Source organism: Aphis gossypii, chromosome 1 (assembly GCF_020184175.1).
Source record: "Aphis gossypii isolate Hap1 chromosome 1, ASM2018417v2, whole genome shotgun sequence".
Taxonomy (NCBI): domain Eukaryota; kingdom Metazoa; phylum Arthropoda; class Insecta; order Hemiptera; family Aphididae; genus Aphis; species Aphis gossypii.
Window position 1 is genome coordinate 74,038,984 of NC_065530.1, and position 22,225 is coordinate 74,061,208.

At 24.8% G+C, this 22,225-nt stretch overlaps 2 protein-coding genes across 2 annotated transcripts in view; both read left to right on the forward strand.

Annotated features, from left to right (window-relative positions):
- LOC114127736 (monocarboxylate transporter 12) overlaps nucleotides 1–22,225 on the forward strand; it is a 315,421-nt gene that overhangs the window by 165,429 nt on the left and 127,767 nt on the right.
- Nucleotides 1–22,225, forward strand: part of LOC114129616 (uncharacterized PE-PGRS family protein PE_PGRS36-like) — a 31,657-nt gene that overhangs the window by 8,488 nt on the left and 944 nt on the right. The gene's annotated exons all lie outside the window — the stretch shown is intronic.

Below are 22,225 nucleotides of genomic sequence, written 5' to 3' on the forward strand. Positions count from 1 at the left end.
AAAATTATTTATTTTATATGATGGTTACATTTATTTATTTTAATAATTATGAACATATTAAACTAAAGGTATATTTGTATTATACTTAAATTATTAATTGAGGTGAATGCTCGATTATTAAATAAGCTGAAAATGTGTTTTTATATAAAAATATATAATATTTATTTTACGAGTTTGTCAACAACTGATAGATTTTTTAAAAATCAAACTTTACTCCGTCTCAAATTAATATTTTTAGGTTTCAGTTTATTCGAATATCATTAACATCATCATTAATCAACGATAAACGTCCATGGTATTGACTTTTAATATTGATATAAAATTGATGGTATTTTTAGCATAACCAAATAGTTTACACATAACACCTCCTAAAAAATCTGCAGTCATTTTGAGTAAAAATAGTTACTCACTAGAATTTTAGAGAATATTCGTGTGCATCGCATTACATTATAATATAATGCCACGGCTAGAAATTTATGTTTAGGTACCAATAATAAATAATTTACACCGTATGATATCAATAAGGAATTTAAATGTAATTAAAATACATGCCGTGCTGAACATTTTTTTTTGGTAGAACTTTTTTAATCATTAACAAATATTACCTAAAAATATAATATTCGTATAATTGTATCAAAAAAATAGATCGGAATAAGAATTTTATGGTGGTAGTGCATTATATATGTCTGTAGCCGGAGTGCCGTGATTTTAAATTAAATTAACAATTATCCTCCCGATAGGAGTGGTGAAATCTTATGGGTGACTTATTTGCGATGGAAAATTGTATTCCAACACGTCATTATGATCATGGTTTTTGTGTGAGGAGGGAATGGCTGCAGGTAACCACTTTGATTCTTCGTGCTTGCTGCAATGGCGACCACCGGTGTCATTTCGCATTCGACTTCTGTACGCGTTTTAAGTCCATCACAGTATGGTTGTCGTGTCATTCATGTGGTACACGCTAGTCGTCATTATCATTCCAAACGAAATTCCTATTCGAAAATCGAACAGGCGAGGCAGATAATAGCCTAACCTAGGAGATGGATAAAAGAGTGATGAGGCGCGGTACAGCGACCAAATCGTAGAATCTTTTTTTCAGATTAAAGAACCTTACAGGATATTTATTACGTTTGATCCTCCAAACGGTCCTCCTAATAACCTTCTCGAGCTTTAACGCTACGTTTCCATAGATCTTAATGGCTGAGGATTTTCATTATTCATTGAAACATACACGAATAACTAGTTTTTCGATCGAAATACATTTTAAATTATCATTGTATGGTCTTTATTTTTAATTCTATTGTTTTTACAATATCTGTTATTTATTTAAAGGTTAAACGTGGTTGACAATTATTAATCTTACGGCTCATCGACAAAAGTTTGACTAAAATAGTAAATAAACAATACAGCAATACCCAATTAAAAGTTTCTCTAGTATGAATATAAATTATCCCCTTATTTTAAGTAACTTTTTATATGAATATTGGTATATGTTGCTTAAATAAAATTTCTTCAGTGAAAAATAAGTAAATAATGTAACCTTTTTTAATTCGCAGAAAAGTAAGGTATAAATTAGGAGGTATTTTTTTTAGACTTTTCTAAAATGTTAAGCTAAACTCAGAGTATTTAGAGAATTATGTAATTTAATTATTCTAATTTGTAATTGCTAAAATACAACTAGGTTGATATTATACTTAAAAATTATTATTACTTCGAAAAGTTAATACCAGCACCATGTATATATTATAATCATATTTTAGAAAAACTAGAATGTTTATTACTTTCTGAACTTTTATTTTTGAATTTTGGCAAAAAAATCTAGGTTAAGTAAATTATACTATGTTAAAAATATCTAATAATCTTTCTAATATTATTTTATTTTCTTAGATTCAATCTCAACTAAATTTGAATTAATACATCAGAATGTATATGTTATTTTTCTATCTATATGCATTTCACCATCATACTTTAATTATTGATAAAGTACCTACTTTAAATTATAATAAATTCATCAAATATATGAATATTTTATTTTTTGATAGTGAATATAAGTATAGTAGTTATATAATACATAAAAAAAAAATAATCGAATTTAGTTATTAAATTGATTGAATAATTTAAATAATTATTAAGGATAATAAAATAAGTCAATGTTTGTTTTAGTATAAATCAGTTTTTAATCGAATAATTATAATAAAATCATTATTTCAATAATAAATTATTAGTTGACATAATAATTATTAGAATATTTAATATTCTAAAATAGGTAGGTACGTCTGGGAACTAAGAAGTATCGAATTTATATATTCATTTACTGGCGAATCTGTATTGCATAACAGTTCATAGAATCATTTTTTAACACAATTTGGCGTCTGTTTTATTCTGAAGAAATTCTAAAAGTGAATTTCAATTTACTTAGAGTTTCTAAAATATAGTTTAGTTTATTTAAAAATAGATATGCGATTTAAAAAATATTAACAGTACAATAAATAATAAATACATTTAGTTCTCTATTTCTATATGAACTCAATAAAACGTGATTTTAAAGCATTTAAAAAATCGCTATATTAAAGTAGGTTTACTTACTATTAGAATTAAAAATGGAATTTACCTATCTAGTGTCAAAATATTTGCATCTTTGTTTGATGATAAAATTTAAAAGTAATTAAGGTATAATAAGAGTTAGGCAATTTAAGTGATCCTCTGTTGCTTATTATCTTAACAATAATATTGAATATAAAGACTAATTTTTAAAGATGTTGAAAAAGGGTAATTTTAATTAAATTTATTTAATTATTATTGATAAAATAAGTGACTTATGGTATCAAATTTTAAGATATATGACACATAACTTATGTGTAAATAAGTTGTATGAAATTAAAAAAACAATGTCCATATTTAAATAATACTATGACCAATAATATATTATTAAACTGAAATTGATGCACAATATTATAATGATTTGAATAAAACATATGGAGCATATAGAATAGTGTTATAAATTATTTTGTGTTTATATTTTAAAAAAAATAGGCGTAACAAGTATACAAATAATGATTTGAATAATTAATTTATTATAATAATTATACTTTTCTACATTTCTCGATGCATTTTGGTAACTTGTTTTTCAATATCTATAACTAATAATTAACACATTATAAGCCATTTTTTTTTCATAATAGTTTTTATAAATAAAAACTACATGTTCGACTATGTGATAAAACCATCATGAAATTCAAAAACATGATGCACTTTGTTAGATACTTTTCATAATATTATGTCATATTTTGTTACCTATACTTGTACAGCTGATGTAACCTGTGATGGTTTCTGCAAATATAATCAAGTATGTGGTTTAACTCTCATGCTAAAATAATCTACATATTTTATATAGACCATGCATTGATTTCAATTTATCATAATATTAAACTGGTTTTATTTCCAGTTTTCATGATTTTATTAATTTGTGTTCAAGTTAAACTGTACTTTTTATAATTTTATAGACATAAAATAAACATGTATATATATTTGGATTACGAGGCTAGTAATGTGGCCTAGATACAGAACATTTATTGGTAGTTTGATAAATATTTCTCAAAAACAGTTGAGATTTTTGTACCAAATATAATGCACGATTAATATGCAAATGTATCTTGATTTTTGTTGTATATATATTCAACTTTCCAATACCTATTTGATGATATTATAATGATACCAAAAAATAGTAAATTATAACTTAAAAAATATATATTATAATATAATTTGAACGCTATAAAACAAATTAGTTTAACAAAATTACTGTCATAATATTATTATTAGAAATATACCAGAAAAGGTTAACGTTAAGAAACATGTTACGACTTGGTAGGTCAAACAGGTGAATATTATAGTTTTAGTTTTGAAAGAACCACGTTTCGTGGGCGAAGTGATTCGGTACGTCGGTCGGCGTGTAAACAACTTGAAAGGATTATAAAACCGAAATATCCTTTTCCAACAGCCAATTAAATATTATTGGTGGTTTCGTTCATACATTTTCAAGTTATTACTAAATGCATAATACATTATTAATTATAATATAGACATTAGTTTGATCGTTCTTCGTTTTAATAACGGATGTACAAAATTACCTGTCAGATATAACTTGAATTCAACAGTTAAATTATGTGAATCAAAAGGAACAGATTTCTATCTAATTTTTGATAATAGCCAATACTATTTGTTATCGAAAACACGCATAACGTAATATGAATAGAATATGACATTTGGTCGTCTCGCGAAAACGGACTACAGTAATATGTATGATCAATAATATAATAATGCGTAATTTATTATTATATCCGTCTTGAGACGTGCGGCCAAATTAATGTATAACGTCCGTTGTTATTATTTTAATATCAACGTCAGTTAATAAAATGAAAAGCGAAGGATGATTTATGCGCTCTCGTGGTGGTCGTTAAGCAACCGGTCCGGCCAAAAAGACAATAACACATACTCCCACTGGCCTTACTGTGCTGCCTGCGTGCGTAATGTATTTACAATTGAAACGGTTTAGGTGTATCTTGGAACAATAGTTTCGAAACCGTCGTCAGCTCCGGCTCAGTGGATTATCATAAAACAATATTATAATAATAATACACGAAATTTAACAAGACATTTTAATGTTGGTGCACGAAAACATTAATAAACGAAAGTTGTCGATTTAATTTTTTTAAAAACAATTTTTACTACACGAGAAAAATCCAAAACGCAGACTTGATACATTATGTATAATTATTAAGCGTTATATCAGCGAACATGACTAGTAAAAACTCAATTAACATTTAATCTTATAAAACAACCGAGTATAGAATATTATGCATATAATGCGTTATATTAGGTTATATTATATAACTATACGTATGGATTTTTATTTATTTTTTCTTTCGTTCCCTCCGTTTGCCTATAGTAGAAACATAAACCACAATAACATGACTAGTCCACCACACATACCATCTTAATTTTTACCTTTTCGTTTGTTTAAATTCTGATTTTTGGAAATAGTATGTTAACATGAAAGTTTTTTTTTTAATGTACTTAGATTTGTTATACCATCTGAGGAATATTACACGTGTCAATACAATGGAAAACCACAGTTTTACTGTTCATTCAAATTCTTTCTTTATTTTTAATGTTGATGTATCAAAATTGAAATTTGAACGAGTTGTTTTAGAATGTATGTACTTGTATTAAAAGTAAAACCATCATGATAATTATAATAAAAGGATATTGGGACCACGATAATTTGGAATTATACTAAATTATTTTCAAATAGTGCTTTTTATAGTAAAAGAAAAAGAAAAAAATATTTGTATCGATATTAGAAAACATATTTATTAATATGTTAAGTCTGTCCTTATATGTGTATCATTGTAAAGTAAAGCGATAAGCGTATTCAATTGTTTAACTTAATATTTTAAAAATGCTAATAACTAACTTTAAAATTAAAATATCAAAAAAAAAAACACTTCTAAGAAAACTTGAAAGATAATTTTGTTATAATTAAATTTGGTAAATTTACTCTTACATTAAAACTAACAAAACTATAAATGAGAACTGTCAAATAATTTACTATGTTAAGTGCATTTGTAAGAAGAAGATAAAACATCGTACCTATTTGTACTAAAAAATTTCAAAAATCAGAATTTGAAGAAATGTATTATTAAATAATAAAAGGGTGTTACTCTTATAATATTCACTAGGTTAATCTATACGTCATTTATAGTTGTAGGTTTACATTGTTAACCGGTATGACGCGATTTTGACCACGACACACACGGTAATACGGTATAAAGAAGACAGTAATTTAACGTTATTGCAATAGTCGTTAGGTAATAAAATATTATTTTTTCACAAACGACTTTTCATTTTTTTTTTTTTTTTTGTATAGTGTGTTATAAAAATTCATTTCCAGACAAATTTGAATGCGGGAATTAAGTAAAATTGGTTATTGTTAGTGAAATCTATTTATCACAACGTCGTCTCGAGTTATATTATAATAATAATATAATATAGTTCATAGCATGTGTTCAGCGTGAAAACGATAATGTGTTAGTTCTACCTAACGTTGTTATTACTCGAAGAGATAATGTATATAATTAGGATTTTAGACATATTATGCCACGTCATATTATTCTTTACACCCGCACACTTGATTATAAATCGCCGTCGAGTAGTTTCCACATAGGTACCCCATTATATTATTATTGTGTTACCGTCAATGAAGTCCCGTGATTTCGTATGTGTATTATTTAATTTAAAAATAACGACGATTTAATTAGACAATTTTATTTGCGTTCAGTGTGTTTGATAATTAAATTGAATACAATTTAAATATTTTCTATTAATATATTATATTCTTTTGAGACCGACGAAGAATTACCAAAGTGCAATAAGGTATTAATATCCGGTAATAGTAGAAGATCGTCGGTTCGTTCGCATTACTGTCGCACGGGTCCGAGATAAAAAAAATAATATTTAATATGCCGTCGTGCTAACGTTGTTGTCGGGAAACAATTATTACGGACAGTCGGCGAAAACGATTTTCTTTATTTGGTCACATGCAATAATATCTTAACATTTATATTGCAATCGAAATCGTCACCGTTGGCGATGCATACTTGATATTATCATGCTATTAATACGGCTGGCTAAAACGAACGATAACAATAATAATAGTTGTAATGGTAGTAATAGCTATAATAATTCGTACGTGAGTTTTAATGCAATGTAATCACATAATGTATTATTATTATTATATTATATTATATTATATTATATTAGTATAGCACGCCTTCAGCACAGTAGGTATATAATATTAGGTCGAATACTGCCATTCGTATTAATATGGTCACTAATACTCAATTATTACGACACTATGCTACTGTTGTATTTATATTGTGTGACTTTGTGGAAGGAGATTTCCGCACGATGGAAGTCATACGTATAAAATATTGAATGTGTCGTAATGCATTGAGCTTGCAACTGTTAGGTGGGCACAATAAGCGCTTATATTTTTATCTGAAGAAATTATAATACCAATTATTCGTTCGGCAATTGCATAGCCATTTTGAATTCAAAAGTTGAAAGCTATAGTTTGAGAATGGTTTTGAACTAATATGCTAGCTCATGATTGTTTTTATATAGTAGCAACACTACTTATTAATTTTGTTAGGTTGTTTAATTAAAATAAATACAAATATTTACTGTTCTGTACTAAACTTAAATGAAGTGGGTTCAGTATGTATTAAAAAAAAGACACCACATCTCAAAAATATATTGAAATCATTTCACTAGGTACTGTAAACGTAAGCAAGACTCGAGTTCATAAAAAAAAAAAAATATTCCCGTTTTCGTAGAGGATGGTTAAGTTAAACAGATTAGCTCAAGATTTGTCTTTTAGTACTTTTAGAGTTTAAGATTTATTTTTCTCACTAAAAATATAAATTAATTAACCATTCAACTTATTCATAGAACTACCTATAGCAAAACTCATTGAAGTTAACTTTTTATTATAGTTTTGTTACATAGTGGAACTGCATCAAAAGTATAGAGACTTCGTACTATAAAATATTGATTTTAATAATTGTATTATACTGTTCCTTTTTTAATTTTTGTGTATACATTATGTATACCCTCGGTTTGTTGCTTAATAAACAAGTTATTTAAATTCTATTTTTTGAAATTTTTTAGTATATTAAATTTTATAGAACATATTTTCAGATAGTTAGTAGAGTTTTTTTTATACATTTTAAAAAGTACCCGGTGAATATCTATTTTTCAAAATACAAGAAGCACCATTTTTACTTAATTATCTAAACAGTTTTTTTTCAAGTTATGATGCGTCTAAATTCAAATTTTAACGAGTTTCTGAATTATTTAACTTTATACCCTAAGGATAATAATTTTCATTAATGGTTTTGCAATTTACTTAAATATAATATTTAGTCAAGTACTTATTAAGCTAAATATTTTTATAAATTATAAAAAGCTAATACATTATTAATAACTACAATTTATTATAGCCCCTCTCCAATATTTTTAAAATCTGTTGTAATGGACTCATATTATCCTTATAATTGTATAGAAAGTTTAATATAGTATAGAAATAACAACAGATTTTGCTAAACAATCAATTAAAAATGGGTTTCTCTCTTGATTAAGAATTACTGCTGGACGCTACTTCAATGGCAAACAAATAAAATATATAAGTATTTAAAAATAATATTATGGTCATTATAAGTATCATTAAAAATTAATAAATCCGGAATTTAATGAATTTAATATTAAAAGTTATAAAGGATAAAATTCCTAGTGAATTAATCTGTATTTATTTATGTATTGACTGTTTTTAAAGTATTACACCATTCTATTAATAAGTAAATAAAACAGTACTCGAGTATATTTTAATAATAATATTAAACAAGATGTACGTAATTTTTTTTAAATTTATTACCTTTAGTATCATAATATATACATATATATTTATTACTTTATATATAAAATATAATGCTAACGAATTTTATAATAATAGTGATGTATAATTTTTTGTTACTTTGATAACCTATTTAGACTTAGGTAAGTTCTAAAAAATAACAGTACATTCTGTCTACATACAAATTACAATTAAATATTATTTAGTAATTATTTAGTATGGACTCTCACGGATTGTATTTCATATTAAGTTTAAGTAGGTATTGTATAATATTATGTAACTACCTATTCTATATTTTATTTTGATTAAATGACTTTCGTTCGTAAGTTAAGTCTAATAATGCATAAAATATTAAAAACCTGTATTTTAACATCTGTATAAGTATTATTTCAATGTATACCTTAAGTCTTATAATATAAATTTATATTATATTTTAAATTAAAGTTTAAAGCATTCAAGTAAGTAACCGCTTTGCTCTACAGTAGATATGTAAAGTGTAGCTCGTCATTAAGTAGGTCACTGTAATGGATGAACTAAATTTGAATCCAATGTTAAATCATTGCATACAATGAAAAACAATTTTGAATAACGACATAAATACAGACTACCAAGATAACTAAGCTATTATCTTTATAATAATATTGTAATTTTAAAGAATGTTTGTATATATTTACCCTGTTTATTATTTTAAAAGTAAGTGCTTCACATTTTTACTTTTAGTCCTCCTCCGTACAAACTAGATAAAATTTGTTATCACATACCTTTGTTATAAAATTTGTTAACACACACACACGCAATATATAAACACTTATTATGATTGTAAAATCAATACCTATATGTATCATTTTGTTCACAATCTAAAAAAAAGTAAAAGTAAAAATTCTTAAAAAAATTCATATTAATATCATGTTAGAGCTGTGTCTAGTAGAAAAGAATTATGAAGTTAAATTATTTTATGGAATTAAAATATATATGTATATTTAGTTACACGAATGTTACAAATAAACAGAAATCTATTAAATAGATCTAAATTGACTAAATTAAAACTTAATTATTTTTTTCGAAATTCAGAGCTAACCGAAAATAGTTTTAGTGATAAACGAAAATTAGAACTTATAATAGAGTAGATATGAATAATGTTTCTATTTTAATAACGTCACGCCGGGTTGCGTACATCGTTTATTCTGTTACGAAATAAAAATTAGATGTTTAGATACTTCTTGTATACAGTGAATGTTCGCGAGTGTATGAATGCAGAATAGATAAAATATGATTTATACCGGACGTCGCGTACACGGTGTAAAACGTTTAGTGTCGGGGTTACCAAACCAAGACCTAGGGCAATAACAATTGTGACTCTAAAGATATTATTATGTTATCTGATCTAGCCGCCAGACGTAATCTCAATAACTTTTCGGATTAATGTCTGTTTTATACAAAACACGTTCTTGTTATAATTCCGTGCGTTCTTCCCATAGATGGTCAAAAGGAAAATAAAAAAATATATTGGTTGATAATTTCCTGATTGAGCACGATTTTAACAGTATTCGGCAAACGCGTATGTTAATTTTTTACCGCAAATTTAACTACCTCCGTATAGAAAAATGTATAATATTATACATTTTACAAAATAAGTAGATCATAAATTTGTAACTATAATTTTTGTGCTAACCAGTATAGTATAATAATAGTATGTGATTAAAAGATTATTATATATATGACAATTATGTATAATTTTAATAGTGTATTTTGATTATATATTCATTAAATTTAAATTATCTGATTATAATAACTTAATACGTTAGAGAATATTATTATAACCATTTTAGTGATTCAAGCATAATTTACTTTAAAATATTTACTTGTAAGAAACCAATCGCGTAATTTATAGTAAGTTTAATTCTAAAAAAAATAAATATATATAAATAAAAATACGATACTAAAGTTAATTTTGAATGAGTCTTTAGGTTAATAAATGTACGCATAATAACTTTTGATGTTGATGGGTCTATATAATAAGTACATCTAAAATGAAAGTAAAAAATTATTATAAACTTAGCACTTTTCTTAATAATATTTTTTATATACAATTTTTACCTTCTAACCAGTATCCCTCGCGTAAAGTTATGACTTATTATTTTGTAGTCACTCATAAAATGATTTATGATCGTTCATAACTCAATGATTTTTAATGAAAAAAAAAAATGATAAAAGTGGCTTGTATAAAAATTAATCAATAATTATGGTTATTTATTTATTAGGTATTATTTTTTTTAAACTTTATACTGTTTTAAACATTCCATCACGGCCGTCAAACTATCATCACATATCATGAATTTATACCTAAATGGATCTATATACCTAATTTTATAAACCTATAAGACTTATAAATTATAATAATATCAAATTAATTATTAACCATAATAATGTATTATATTATATTATAATATATATATTTTTTTTTAATTAGTTTTAATCCACAATACATTGAGATTTATGAAAAAGCACTTAGAAATAGTGTTTACACGTTACATATTTCTTACACGATAAAATAAAATAAACATCTGCAGTTAAACGATTTTAAACCGTAAATATTACCTACACGTAAGGTAAATTCTATAAAATGTTCAAAACCGTGTTTTATAGGTTTTGTTTTTATACCAACGTCAACGGTGGTATAAATCGAAACAGCGTCGTATACAAATGGCGTACGATTAAATATATAGGGCCTAAATCTACCCGTATATTGCCGGCACAAGATTGACTATATAATACATCCATTGGCCATTTCCCAAAATCTGTTTTGATCATAAACTCACTCGGTATGTGTACCGGAAAATACAACCTACCGTACATTTTTTCTTTTATATAATAATAATACGTATATTATCTCGTTTATATCGACAGCTGAGGAACGCGCGTAGATCTTTGTGTGTCCTACCGGAAAACATGCCCGTAGTATATTTTATACGATTTAGAAAAAAATACGTTAAACCGTATATAATAGAAGCAGGCTTCACGTTGCTCCTTCGTTACTTCTCATCCACTCGTTGGTGAGTTAGTGACATAACCAAGCGGATGTTTCCTGTTAATAATATATCTAAAGATTCATATTGGCCGGTCGTTCATCACGAAACAGGCGACAAGTTCAATTTGGAAGTCTATACAACGTACTTTTAACGTTTTACTTGGTTGTTAAGTTTGATTTATCGCCTGAAGCTTTCGTTTTGTCGTCCGGAATACTATTGTTTTTTTTTCATAAGATTTGAGCTTGGCAATAATTTTTATTTTCTCTGTTGTAGATAGACGAGTTTGATTCAATATTAAATTGTTGAGATTGAGTTAATCTCTAACGTCGCATCGCTGCTATAATATAGTAATACACATTAATTGAAAATTCTGTCTAAGACAAACAGTCTAATGTATTATATCATTATTGTTAATAGGTGTTTAAATTAAATTACAAAAAAAAGGTATCCAGATACTGTTTTTACCTATATAACTGGATTTACGTTGTTTGTGCTACTTTCAAACGGTATTATAGTTCGTTGTACCTATACGTATACTTTGCCCTACTGCAGCTTGCTGAAAATGTTTTCCAAAGCCCGGTCTTTACGTTTTATACTGCAGTTACCCATATTATAATCGAACAATCTGCTTAATCTCCGACGAATATCTTCACTGCACGCCGGGGCCTATTATAGATAATATGTACGTGCCATTGTTTAGCAATTTGGTAACCATAATACAACCATCGATATTATTACACTAAACGTTTACGTGAGTAACAAATTATAATATATGCAATAATATAATTGTTGATTCCACTTCATAACACAACAACAACCTCAAAAATATTGCTGATAATATTACGTTTATCTATAAAAAAAAAAAAAAAAACAATATTGAATATCCAGAATTAAATTTTAGTTTTAAACTTAAAAAAAAATACCAATAATTGTTTTTAATTTCTTTCTTCTTTTTTAGTTTGGTTATTATTATTTTTTTAATTTAACAATTCGTATTGTCACTATTTTTTTATAGCCAATTAAGAGAATAGGTTTTTTTTTTAAATGTTAGCAACAAAAAAAAAAAAAAACATCATAATTAATTAATATCAAATACATGCAATTTTTTTTTATAATTTGAAGTTTTTAGTTTTAAAAAATTGCGTTTTATAATACCAAATTAAATTATTTATCATGTTTATTCATTAACTATATTATCTAATAGTACAGCTCAAAATACACATTAATAATTTTGTGTATGTATGTAATGTTTATCTTATGAATTTAACCCATTACAATAACAACAATGGTCTCTTTACTTTGTGGTAAGAAATACGCTTTTATGGTTTGCAAAAGGGTAGTTATGTGTAAATGTGCAATAAATGTGTGATGATACACACATAACTCTTGAAATTAAATTCACATTGAAATACATTGGGAAATATGATTTTTTGAGATCTTTTATACAAAACCCTTGGAATTTATCTTATCACTTGTTCGAGTTCTGACTTATAAAATTTCAAAATCTCATTTTGTCTAGTTTCTAGTTTTATTAAATATTTAAACAGTAATTCCATTGTCATTGTGTATGATTTTTATATGTTTGTCAATTGTAGCAGATTTTAAATTCTTATTGTAAATTTCTCGGTTAGTAGATTATAAATATTTCCGAGATTTTTCTCTAATCAATACTGTTTCATAGAATTTTATGAATCAAATTTCAAATGATAATATTATGTTGATGATTATCGTAAGGATAATATTTTATTGGTGTGAAAAATATAACTTCTAAATGGTAACTTTGTTTTTCACATTCAAAATTAGAGCATTTTATGCTCCCAATAAATATCTAACTATAAAAAATATTTTTTGGTGTTGAGTCTTAATAATATTTTTCTTGTTAATAATTCATATAACGCATTAAATATAATTTTTACAGAATTTATTAATTAAAATATATTAAAAGTTATTTAAATACTATTATTAATAATAAAATGATGATGATTTATTTAGAAAATCAAATGATATTTAAAACTTTAAACAATAAATAATAAAAAAATAAAAGTATTTGCAACTTCCCTATAAGCATAATTTGTAACAGTAAGATTTTATGAGTTTAGTTTAATGGTAATTGTAAATACTATAAGAATAGGTTTACATATTATGCTTAATTTTGCGTTAAATCAATATTTTTTGTGTTTATTTTTAGAACATTTTAGTTATTGAAAGTATAAATATTAATTTATAAGTTATTTTCATAATTTATTGGTACTGAATTAGAGCTTTTCGTGTAAAAATTCGAATAGAAAATTTAAATGTACTTAAATTAAACACTTGAAACATATGTTATATATATATATATATGTGAAATATAATAATAATTATTGTTTATAAATTTGTAAATTAATAATAATACCTTCTAATTATATACATTTGTCATACTAAGTAAATTAAATAATGTTGTATCAGATCATACAAATGTATTATTTATGAGACTAATTATAATATAATATAATATAATTATTTCTTTTTAAATTATATTCTAAATACTAGAATTATACAAATTATAAAAATAAAAACAGCGAAAACCTGGAATTTTATAGTAGGATGGTCATGTATGTGAATAATAACATAAATACTATTTTTAAATCACAATAAGATATTTCAACTAAAGTGAATCTCAGTTTACTAAAAAAAAATTGTTAGCGTTGCCTATATTATTTTATTTACAGTTATTTTTTTGTTTTATACAAATTATTTTTAAACAGCTGTAGGTATATACAAATTAAAAAATAAGGCGTAAATAAAGTATCTGTTGTTAAATTTGAATATATAAATTTCTGTTAGTTATCATTATTCAAATTTATACAAATTTTTAGTTATCAAATATAACTTAATTAATAAGACAAATTTATATTCAAAGTAATTCATTCAAATAGTTAAGTTCAATTATTTAATTAACTCTTAAAATGTTTAGTTGATGTCTTTGAATTTCCTACATTATTATATCAATAACATTTTTAAAGGACGAGTAAATAAAAAAACGATTAAAAAACCACACATTTCTAACCAATTTATATTTTATGTGTTTTGGGCGTGAAATATAAATTTGTAAATGTAAGAAGATTCAAAAAATACGTGATGAAAATATTTAAGTGGGGGAAAAAATCATAAATTTAAAAATATACTAGATTGTCATAGGGTTTCAGTGTGTATTTCATTGGTCACGTTTATTGAATTTAAAGGTGTTGTAAGTTGTTTGAAACGCTCATCTTATATCACACTTTGTGATAAACATCTGAGAAGCCAATTTTCTTACTTTTATTTTGCCCCTTTACGTTTAATTTCACTGGTATTGCATGTCTGTTCAATCTCTATTCTAGGTTCTTCTGCGCATTTTTCGATTTGCATAAGTATATCACTTTAAATGTCTGTGTAGATTTAAGTGTACTTGAGTGTGAGACTGGAGTTGGGTGTTGCACTACTCTCATAAATCCTGTTACAATCTGAAGCCACCGGCATGTGTCACGAACTAACGTTACACAGAAAACCTTAACAAATAGTCATATGGACATTAGCATTTTTTGTGATACTGTTCTAAACCAATTCACAACACTTCATGTCTTGTAATTTTGTTTTATATGCTGTGAACGATACTGCTACTATTAAATTATATTTTGTGACATAATATTTTCTTCTTGTAAGTACCTACATAAGACTTAAAAATATAATATAAAACATTTATATTGGCATTATTTTCATATAGCATTAAATATTAATATAATTACAAAGACATTTTTTTAATCAAATTATGATTAATATTTAGTCACTTATTAATTTCACATACATAAAAATTATAGGTATTATTTAATACATGACTTTTACATTTTTAAAAATGTATTGCGAAATAGCAAAATAAGCGTGAATAAATTTAAGTAAATGTTTTTTTTTTTATTATTATTATTAAACTTTAACTATCTTTTGGTAACTAATGCTTTACTCGGAATTGGTATTTGAACTCGATAGTTTATTATTGATTAAAATTATAAAGACACCCACACAGTGATCTATCTTATAAATTTATAGTATTAACGCTATTTATTTTTATTTTTTATCAAATTGTTTTTCACGAAACGTTTAAACATAAAATTATCATTAAAACAGTGGAGATTCTTCGCACGTTTTAAAATATATATATTTTTTTTAAGATCACAGTTGTAGCCCAAGTGTATAATTTTAAAAGCGATTTTGTGAGGAAAATTGTTTAAGTAATTTTTTCATTTAAAATGTGTTAATAGTTTTCAAATTAATCATCTTAAAACTCTTATTTGAACTGTTTGGCATGCTTAACGTAAAATGCAGACTGTTGATTCTAGTTAATTTTATGCTAATAATAATTAATGAACTGATTTTGTTATCCAAATGTATCTTACAATATTTTTAATACAATAAATATAGAGTTCTTATAAATAGTATTATTTTGTTGATCTTACGGTAAAAATTAATGAATATTTTGTCGTAATTGAAGTGAGGTTAGTTAATGTATATTGTTATGAATTAAGGGATGATATTACTGAAGATATTTTGAATATAGAATATTTTGAATTTAGATATTTTTAACGGGGAATATTTTGAGGGTGCACCAAGAAACACATCTGATTTACTACTATTATTTGGTGAGCTACTTATATAATTTGTATTGATCATGTACTCATATCAAAGATTTTCCGTGTAAATAATTTAATGATACAATAGTTTTTTTCTAATATACCTCAGCACTCAGAGTAGAAAACTAAACTAAATTTTTAAATATTTGTTCATAGTGTCATTTTTCATGTGTAAACGTATAGTTATTTTAATCTGTTTACATAACTCTGTTTTTTTTTAAATGCATAAATTTAACAATAAATGTATTTCTTTGTAATAATAAAAAAAAACAATTACTTATACGTCAAAATTATATCGATTCTAAGTCTATATGAAATACAAATTTCCATTTATAGATAAATATATATTCTTAGTTTAAACCTGATATTTTGTTAAAAAGAAAGTAAAGAACAATAATAATATGATCTTGTTGTGAAATTCATATAATAATATATGGATCGGAATTGGTATAACTTTCTTAAGTTCAAGAACATATTGTGAAATTAGGTGCGTTGTATATATTCAGTGGAGTACGAAATTTCCCCTCCTCTCTTGACTTCCACATTAATCAACTTCTTGATTTTTTTTTAACAGTTACAGTTACGTACATTTTTTATTTTTCTAATGCTCCTTTGATAATTTTATTATAATAGATTAAATTATAAATATATACATGACTAAACTTTAGAAATGTAAATTTATACACAACTCCCTTTCAAACATGCTACTGGATACATCTATTTTTTAAGATATATTACTTGAATACATATTTATTATTATTTTGTATGGAAACTATAGAATATTTTAATCATTTATTCCTACAATACGTTATTTCATTAATTTTTGGCAAAAAATTAAAATAATGGTAATTGGTAATATGTATTCATTATTTATGTACATAGTTTATTTGATTTTAGATTAAATTTTCATTCTATTAGAATTATTTTATGTTATATATATATTATTAAGATGGATTCATGTTTTTCTTTAATAATTTATAACGTAATTAAAATTTGTAAATTTTTGTTATAGGTATGTTTAACATGTCATGGTAATTATTAGGTCTTGCCACAACTTAATTAAACTACATGTTAAATGTTGGATAATTATACTCTTTAAAATATATTTTTTTAAAACGATAATTATAGCTTACTGTTGCAACTTATATGTTTATTATAATTATTTTTTAAATCTATTAGTATATTGTTTTGGTTAACTAAATTTTCATTATAATTTCTATCGAAATGGTTTTAGTGCACATTGTTTATTGGTTCTGTTTAATCAGAAAACGTTAAACATATTATTTAGTCTTGAAATACAAATAAATAGTTAAATAATCATTTAAGTCAAACTAACTACCATCATATTATAATGTTTTTTGATTAAGTACTAAATATAATTTCAATATTATAATTTTTGCAAAAAGTAATTATTTTGTTAAAATTAAATTACAAATTATTAACAAACTGCAACTAGGTACTACGAAATTTATTAAATTTTACAATTGTCAAATTAGTAATATTCTATTGAAATTTAAATATTATAATGATTAATTATAATATTATAATTGATTTCTAATATTTACGTGTTAGTTTTTAAATAATGTAAAATAAACAGAATTCCATTGTTGAAGCGTAATTTTATTTCCATTTTTATATATTTATAAATGTTATAGTAATAATGCCTTTAAAAATTATTTAAAGCTTAAATAATAATAGCTTTAAAATATATCATAGTATATTTCTATTTATTTTATACCTCAATAAAACTAAAACAAAAATTTTGAATTATTTAAAGGTTTTAATAGTTGTTATGGATATTAATTTTCAATACAAATATTTGTAAGCCACTGGTCTTTTTACACAGTAAAAACATTGATTATGTATAATTTAGAAGTCATTTAATTATTGAATTCATAAGCGAATTTTCTTTTAACCTATAAATTACTATTTACCTTACAAAATGATTTATTTATAATACAATTCTAGTCTTTCTCGCTTGCCCCATGTTTTAATCAGATTATCGTAATTAATGAACATTGTGTAGTAATAAAAGTGTAATTTTGTTTTGAATTTAACTTAAGTATCTATACACAAAACTCAATAACTGACACAGAATTATTAGCACGCCAGGTTAGTTTTTAGGAAAAAATACATTTTCTTTTTAGTGGGTTTTTGGCATTTTTTTTTAGATATTGTGTACAGTTTGTGTTGAGTACTCTCAAGAGTGTGGGCCTAAACATTATTCCATAATGTTTACTCCTACCCTCGTCCTCACGATGAAACTCGAATAGAATACAACAAAACACAATCTATAATTCTTATCCGTCGCTGTCCCCTACTGTTTTGAAAGTTGAAATATATTAGGACATCCGTGTCATCATCACTGTCAAATTTTGTCATTAAAAAAATGATCTGTCACTTACTTTCAACGAAAGATAAAATGTCTCTTCTTCTTTAGCATGTCTTTATTTGGATTTACAAATGATCGATGACGTGGCAAATTTAAATACCCACAATACGTGGGTATTTATGTATATCGACTATATGAGTTCATGTTCAGAATCCACGATATAAATGTACATCCAAATCAATTATAAATGTACCTACCCAAATACTGAACAAGTTAGTAAAACATCACAATAAATATGAGCATACTACGTTTCTGGACTCATAAATAATTCATAAGCACAAAATTCAATATGACCAACAATTAATGTTATATTGCCTATTCAAATCCAATGTATTCAAATTAACATAACCAAAACAGTAAACACGTATAAACCACCCTTTAGAAAATCAAATTGTTATATGTCATGATAAAAATAAGTAGACATATAAAAGCAATTTAGTTATAAATTCTACTAAATTAATTAAAAAAAAAATATATATTTTATATATCTATTCTAATATTCATATAATCAAAAATAATACTTGTCTAAGAATCCACAATAAAGAACACATCGAAATTCAAGTATTTACTAAGAATATTTTAAAACCAAATAAAATTAAATAAATGCATTGTGATCTAAGATACACTTCTAAACTAAAATAGTTTTAAAATTCTGAGCGGAGGGAAGATTGATTTTACAATGATGTGATTTTATATCTTATTAAATTTTGTTTTCTGTTATTACCTTTTGAACAGTAAAAATGCGTTGATTTTCAACTTTGAAAGTAGTTTTTGGTATAACATTAGATATAATAAGTATTCAAAAAAGAAAAGAAATGAGAATTTAAAATAGTTTTAAGAAAAAGTAGAAACTTTTATGTAAAACAAGTTGTTGACAAAATGTATTTAATTTTTTTATTGTTACTCAAAAATTTATATCTGATGGGACTTGAAATTTTCACAAAAAATTTATATTATTATTTATTATAAATAAACAATTTCAAAAGGTTTTGCCACTGTTGGTGCCATCTTAAGAGTTTAAATTGCTTCACTCTTTTTATATTTTAAATGTGTTGATAACAATATTAAGGTTCTCTTAACAAGCTGGAAAATTAAATACCTACAAGGTTTCTCATAAGTAGTTCTTACTAAAACTATAGAATCTAAAAAAACGGAGATAATTTTTCATTTTAAGACAATAGACATCTGAAGATCATAGTTTGACAAAATTAAATACATTAAAAATAAATAATATAAATTTTAATTAAAAGTAATAAAAATATATTAATCATGGAGACTTCCAGTTTGTACTATGCCATTATATTTACCTATAATATTATATTTTATACATACATATTTTAATATTTAATTTTTGATATTTTATGGAAAGCCGGAATTTATTCAAAATATTATAATAATAATTATAATATATGATATAATTAGAATAAGTAAATGAATAATATAATATATTAAATGTTTTTTCCAATAATTAATTGAATGCAGAGTTTAACAAATAATAAAAAAAAAATATTAAATTTAAAACGTTTAGTGTATATATATAATAAGGACTTGGTAAATAACGTGGTAACTCATAAAAAGTAAACTGTACAGCAGAGTGGTTACCTACTTTCCCCCCCTTTTTTTTAAATTGTATTGTTTAGTATTATAGTGAATTCGTTTAAATTGGATCAATTATTTATTTAAATTATATAGTGTTATAATATAAATTATGCAATCAATTTATCCTATTCACATAGCGACAGTAATATTCATGATCATAAATAAGATTATTATCGTGTCATAAATGAAAATTATTTAAACCTGCTTTCAATTGTACTAGACTATTTAATCAATTTTTTTTAGAACTCAATGCAATAAACTTAAACAATAATAACTTAATTTTAAATAGATAGATATAAATCGATTAAGAACTTACAGCAAGGTTATACACATTACACATATATAGAGAGTGTTAAATGTTAATGCAACACACTTTCTTGGGAATGAGGTAAACATTTTGCCACTCGTTTTTTGACTATTATGATCACTTACTTGTGTTTGGTTTTCACGAATTAGACCCATGGACCATGGCAATAAATCGATGTGGATAAAGTTTAGGTAATCATAATACTTTTCGTCCACTGTCCAGTATGAGTTACTTTAAATTCCGCTTAGTAACATTATTATAAAACCTTTACAACGGCGTATTAGTATTATTAGTATTACACTAGTAAGTGGAGTATATAGGTAGATATTATTACACCATAATATAATAGTATGTAATATCACAATAATCTAGAGTTCACTTTCATCATGGTATCATTGTAGTCCGTAAATGTGCAATATTTTAATATACGGGAAGATTTTTTCAATATATTTAAATGAATAGATAAATAGATTATATATATTATATTTTGTCTGTGTACCTAATGCATAATTTGTCATAATAATGCTTCAATTTCAAACTTCGGGTGTGGTTTCCGATGACAAGAGAATGTTCTTGGTGCATTATAGAGGTCAAAAGTAAGAATTTTCCAACGGTTTTTTTTTTAAAAAAATGATTTTTATAATTGTTTTATGTTCAAATGCTTCCAAAATATGTAAAAATCGCAAAAATTTGCAAGCGATTTTGTAGTTGAAAATTCATAAAATTTTTTGTGTTTATATCTAAGGTTAAAATATTCAACACTAAGTTTCTCATAAGTTTTCATTCAAATAGCTATAGATAAAACTCGAAGCATCATTATGCGAAAAATGTTATGCGCTTTTACATTTATACGAAATTGCGTAACGATAACGATTTACAATCGTTTTTGACGCAATTTTTTTTTTTATTAGTATTTGCAGTTAAAATATTGACAAAAAATCATCAATATTTACAAATTATTTTCTAGTTAAAATGTAATATATAATTGTCCATTAGTTTGGGTTGCAATAATTATAAAATAACTTAAATTTTGAGGTATTCAGGTCATTAAAACATAAACCAATTTTTTCACTACCTACTAGAAAATATATCTTAGCTGACAAATCATCCCGCCCGTTCAGAATCGTTTTTCGTATACAATGATACCAATCATTGGATTCAAGTTTAACATATAATATATTATAATGACCTACTATACAGCAGAGCTTTACTCACTTGACTACTCTTTTTACTTTCATACTTCAAATAGAAATATGTTTTATATTAATACAATTTGAATTTTGAAAGAGCAATTAATTACTTAAATAAAGGTAGGTAAGTAATTGAAGTTTAAATGATCCGAGTTGAATGATGAAGAGGCATACTTCGTAAAATTTTTCTTCACTGTAATTTTTGAATTAAAAAAAAATCCTTAATAAATAATTATAATATAAAAATATAGAAAATAATAATATTATTAATATTTTCTATATCGTGTATACTGATGATTGTTAAATTAGTAAATAATGCTTTACATTTTCGTGTAGACGGAAATCAGCTGAAAAAACTCTTGTCGATTCGATCGGGATACGTATTGCGCAGTTTGATTTGGGATATCGTGTACGGGAAATTCGTGACATTATGATTTATTGTTAAACCATCTGGACCACGTAGCCACTGATACACACAATATTCATATAGGTATATTTACCACCCTATCTCGTTTTGTAAATGTTTACCGTCCGGCAGTGATTGAGGTAATCGCGTTTGTCATGATTAAATTTCCTTTTCCGAGAGAAAATT